Here is a 4,975-nt window from a genome sequence, read left to right as displayed (position 1 = left end):
AAAATATAAGGCCCTAGGAATTGATGGAATACCAGTTAATGACAAACAGATGCTGTCTTGGACATGTTCAGTGGATTGCACCGAGAAATCTGGAGGAGAATCACCTGGTGAACTGACTGGAAGAAATCCATATCTTTCCCTATTTCAAAAAAAGGTGACCTGAAAGAGCATGAATATTATCAAGCAATATCATTAATAGCACATGTAAGCAAGATCCTGCTGAAAATTATACAAAAATGACTGGAACAGCACATCCACAGAGAACTACCAGATGCGCAGGCTGGGTTTAGAAGAGGCCGTGGCACTAAAGATACTATAACCAATGTTAGATGCATCTTGGCAGAAAGCAGAGAGTGCCAGAGGAATGTCTATCTGTGTTTTATTGACTATTCAAAGGCATTTGACTGTGTGGACCACAACAAACTGTGGCTAATTCTGAGAAGAATGGGCATACCAAAACACTTGATTTTGCTATGTGAAACCTATACTTGGACCAGAAAAAAAAAAGACAAATTGCAATGGGAAAGTCTGCTGTCAGAGACCTCTTACTTAAGAGCAACGGTGTCAGTCTAGAGACTAAGATGCATCTGATACAGCCCATGGTCTTTGCAATTACTTGTTATACTTTGGAAAGCTGGACAATGACTAGGAATGATAGAAGGAGAATTGATGACTTAAAGATGTGGTGCTGGATAAGAGTATTGAATATACTATGGACTGCTAACAGAACAAATACTTTAGTTCTATAGAAGGTGAGACCAGGCTGCTCCTTGGAGGCAAGGATTCTGAAGCTTCATCTGACATATTTTCAACATGTTGCAAGGAGGGACCAGTCCTTGGAGAGGGACATCATGCTTGGGAAGTGGAGGGACAGCGCAAGAGAGGAAGACGCTTGATGAGATGGATTGATTCAGTGACTGGGGTTATAGGGGTAGGTCTGTCAGAGACAATAAAATGGGCACAGAGTAGAGCAGGGTTTAGGGTTTCGTACATAGAGTCGCTATGAGTTGCAGGTGACTAGACAGCACATAACTTCAACAAACAACAACATACTTGGACCAGAAAGCAGCTGTCAGAATAGAGTAAGGAAACACTACAGGGTTCAAAATCAGGAATGGTATATGTCAAGGATGTGTCCTATCTCCATACCTTTTTAATCTATCTGCAGAACAGATAATCTAGGAAGTTGTGCTCTATGAGAATGAATGTGGCATCAGGATTGGAGAAAGACTCATCAACAACCTCTATTATGCAGATGATACAATCTTGTTGTCAAAACTGAGGAAGATCTGTGGTATTTGTTGTAGAGGTTCAAGGACTGCAACCTTCAATATGGATTGAAGTTCAACATAAAAAAATAGATTTTCATAACTGGGCCTATTAGTAACAGCATCATGATAGACAGTGAAGAGATTGAGGTTTATAACAGCTTCAGTTTCTTGGCTCCACAATGAAAATTCTTGGTACCAGCAGCCAGGAAATAAAAAGATTAGTTGTATTGGGAAAATCTGCAATTGGAGACCTCTTCAGAGTACTGAAGAGCAACAGTGTCAGGCTGGAGACTAAGGAGTGCCTGACCCAGGTCATGGTCTTGGCAATTGCTTGCTATGCTTAAGAGAGCTGGATAATGACTAAGGATGATGGAAGAATAAATGTCTTCGAGTTGTGGTGCTGGAGAAGAGTATTGGATATACTATGGACTGCTAGGACCGTAAACAGGTTTGCCCTAGAAAGGATGAAACCATCCTGTTCCTTGGAGGCAAGGATTTTGAAGCTTGATCTGATACATTTTTGGCATGTTTCCAGGAGGGACAAGTCCTTGGAAAGAGACATCACGCTTGAAATGATGGAGCTACAGAACAGGTAAGGAAGACCCTGTATAAACTGAGTTGACTCAGTGACTGGGGTAAGGCAGATAGGTGAAATTGGCTCAAGAAAGAGCAAATTTCAGAGTTGTTGTGCATAGGGTCACTATTAGTCACAGGTAACTCGACAGCACATAACAACAACAACAGTTATGCCTTCATATTATAGACTTCCTGATTTGATCAAGTTCTCTGCCTTGACCTGGTTAAATAAATCAGGCTGACAGTATCTTCCCTTTGAAGATTATGTTCTATCTTTTATGTTAGAAATAGGCAAGACAGAGAAAATACTAATGTGCTGCATTCTTAGCTCATTATGTCTATCATCTAACCACTTTCCAACTTTCTTTCCAATTTATGACAACTTAACTTTGTCCCAGATTTCTTTACATTTTATTACTTCCAAACAAAATATCTAGTTTCTGTGGGGTTATATGTTTCAGGCTGTGCTCCATTGCTAGGGTTTTCTTCTAAACTACCTTTGGATGGATTTGAACCACCAACCTTTTGGCTAGTACTCAAGTACTTAATATTTTGCACCACACAGGGACTCTTTATCTGCTTCCTAAATAATATGCCTCCAGAAACTTTGTAAACTTTGATAAATGTTGATAACTGTAGAGGGGCTTCAAGTGACTGCCTCCTGGTCCAAGTATAGGCTTTGCATAAGCACAATTAAGTGTTCTGGGATTCCCATTCTTCTCAGAGTCAGCCACATTTCTTGTGAGCCACACAATCAAATGTTTTTTTCAGTCGATGAAACACAGACATTCCTTTGATATTCTCTGCCTTCAGCCCAGATATATCTGATATTAGCTATAATATCCCTAGTGTCACAATCTCTTCTATTTCCAGCCTGCACTTCAGGCAGTTCTCTGGTGATGTGCTATTCCAATTGCTTTTGGATAATCTTCAGCAGAATCTTGCTTGCCTGTGATATCAATGATACTGTTCGATAATTTCCAAACTCTGTCAGATCACCTTTCTTTGGAATGGGAACAAATATAGATCTCTTCCAGTCAGTTGGCCAGGTGGTTGTCCTCCATATTTCTTGGCACAACTTGGTGAGCACATCCAGGGCAGCGTCTGTTGGTTGAAATATGTCAATTGTATGTCATCAATTCCTGAGATTTTGTTTTTTCCCAATTATTTTAGAGCAACTTAAACTTCCTCCTTCGTCACCAAAGGCTCTTGCTCATACATTGTTTTATGAAATTCTTCTGTGTCCACCATTTCCTTTTGGTACAATGACTCTGTATACTCTTTGCATCTTCTGTTAACACTTCCTGGATAATTTAATATTCTGCATAAAGCATCCTTAATTATAGCAACTTGAGGTTTGAATTTGTTCTTAAGTTCTTTCAGCTTAAGAAATGCTGAGAAAGTTTGGCCTTTTTGATTTTCTGACTCCAGCTCTTTGCACATTTCATTGTAATACTTTACTTTGTCTTCCCACACTGTCCTCTGGAATCTTTTCAACTCCTTAATATCTTGATTTCTTCCCTTTGCTTTGGCTTCTTGGCGCTCTAGTGCAATATTAGAGTTTATTCTGACATCTGTCTTAGTATTTTCTTCCTCCTCTGCTTTGTAATGACTGTGAAAATTATTAAGCACCTGAAACCCTAGGTCCACTACTGTATTTACTTACATGCATTGATTACTGAGGTTTGGCAATCTTTGGAATAGGTCTTCATTTTCTACTGAAGGGCTTCAGTTTGCTTTGTTGTTTTTCATATCTAACTTCTCTGGAGAAACAAATGGAAGAAACAAAATGTTCATCTTGTTGTTTAAGTAAGGCTTTTACCCTGAGTTAAGTGCCAAACAAACATGAACAGCCATATGTTCTTGGAAGGTTTCTTCTCCTCTTGGAAACCAAGATTTCTCATATGTAAAAGGTTCACTTAGATAAAAACAACTTAAGCCAAGAAATGTGTATTATATTCCATGATGTTATTGCTGTATAGCATCGAGTCAGGACTGACTCATAGCTGATTCTGTATGGGGTTTTCAGAGATTATAAATTGCACAGGAGGAAATTGCCTGTCTTTTACCTGCAGAGCAACTGGTGGATTCAAACCATGTGCCTTCAGGACTGCAGCACAGTTTCTGACCACTAGGCCACCAGAGCATCCTCTAATAATTTTCCATAATTGAAAGTTTTGTAGGCTCTGAAAAATAAACACAATAATATCCTGGAAAAATAATGTGCAGAACCTCTCCCATGTCACTGTTTCCCTGGAGAGGTTGACCCTGTATTCTGATTGTCAAAAAAATAATAGATTCATGTTGTTCCGTGTCTGTGAAATGCCTCTACAGAAAAAACAAAAGATAGATGGAAATTTGAGTCTTCTCTCCTTTTTTAAAAAACTAAGAACAATATGAAACTACTGGTATTGAATTCATATGCAGGTGGTACATTTTTTAGATCTGTATTTGAATTTTTAAAAATCTCATCTATATTTCACAAGTGTCTTCCAATATCTTACATGATACAATTCTACAATTCTCTGCCTTTTACTAAACATTTCATTTTATCAGCTAATATATAAATCCCCACTATGTGCCAAAAACTGGGTACAGAAAAATAAAAAAGATATAATCATTGTTTTTGTTCAGGAGACAGATTACTGCATAGTGTGATAAGTGGTAGGAGAGGACAGGGTATTCAGAGAGTGGGAATACTGTGCAGAAAATCAGCATAGGAGGCTAAACACATGAGCCGAGAGGACAGACATTTCTGGTTCCTGCACTGAGTCTGCCGCTTAGCAGCTATGTGACAATGAGTAGGTACTGAAACTCTTTAAACCTGAGTGCCCGCATCTGTAAAATGAATATGTCATTGCTGTGTACTGTTGAGTTGAAGTGACTTATCACTGATCCTCTGGCAGGTTTTTAAAGGAAGTTGATTGCATGAGAGAAGATTGCCCGTCATTCTCCTGCAGAGCAGCTGGTAGATTCGAACCATGTGCTTTAGAGCAGCTTCTTACCACTAGGTCATGAGATAAAAAATTAGCACAGCAAAAATTAAATTTTAAAAATTAACTATCTTGTCTGTCTGGCTTAATGAAGCATGACGTTGTTGTGTGCCATTGAGTTGCTTGCAATTCATA

Source organism: Elephantulus edwardii, unplaced genomic scaffold, assembly GCF_000299155.1.
Source record: "Elephantulus edwardii isolate Elephantulus edwardi_28Jun2011 unplaced genomic scaffold, EleEdw1.0 scaffold00122, whole genome shotgun sequence".
Lineage (NCBI taxonomy): Eukaryota > Metazoa > Chordata > Mammalia > Macroscelidea > Macroscelididae > Elephantulus > Elephantulus edwardii.
The sequence above is the reverse complement of the archived record's forward strand: the minus strand, read 5'-3'. Positions refer to the sequence as shown.